We start from the raw sequence: 692 nt of genomic DNA, 5'->3' as shown, positions 1-692 counted from the left end.
AGCAAACCTGGATTTTCTCATTTTATTAAGGGACATCTTTTTACTATCCATTGTATTTAACAGGACTTGATATCCACGGATTTTGTACTGGAGCCAAAACCCAGTGGGTACCATGAGTCCACTGTAATCATCACATATAAAACCTGGGAATAGAGTCAAAGGAAATAACAGGGAATGCTGCCATAGAAAGAGTGACTGTAAAATTGCCAGAAGAGAGAGATGAAATAAACATGGCAGTTGTGGAAGGGTAGGGGACAAATTGAGGACAGGTTTGTCTCGCTCGCCTGCTAGCCACAAAGTTTTGCTTCCGTAATTCTCTAGTTGTGCCTTTGGGTAAGCCTGAGAGATAACCCCGCCACCTCCCACAGCAAGTGGAGGTTTACAGAGAGGTTTACACTCATCCCAGGCAAAGATAGCTCTTGGAGACTTTCCATCCTACCCTACGGATAAGGAAGAGAGTGGTGGCAGCTACTACCAATTCGTTAGAGTAGCAGTGGGCTTCTGTGGAGGGCTGCAAGGTATCATGGCCACTACTTCAGGCTACAACCACTTTTGGATGACTTGTGAGTCTCCCTCTCTGATTTAGCACTGAGTAGCCTTCTGTTTATCAAACAGTTTAAGGGTGAGTTTTTTGGTTTTTGCAGACATGTACTTTTACGTCTGAATTTTTTTTTAAGGGTTCAAGGGCTTTT

This window comes from Sceloporus undulatus, chromosome 2 (genome assembly GCF_019175285.1).
Source record: "Sceloporus undulatus isolate JIND9_A2432 ecotype Alabama chromosome 2, SceUnd_v1.1, whole genome shotgun sequence".
Lineage (NCBI taxonomy): Eukaryota > Metazoa > Chordata > Lepidosauria > Squamata > Phrynosomatidae > Sceloporus > Sceloporus undulatus.
Note: the sequence above shows the minus strand (reverse complement) of the source record.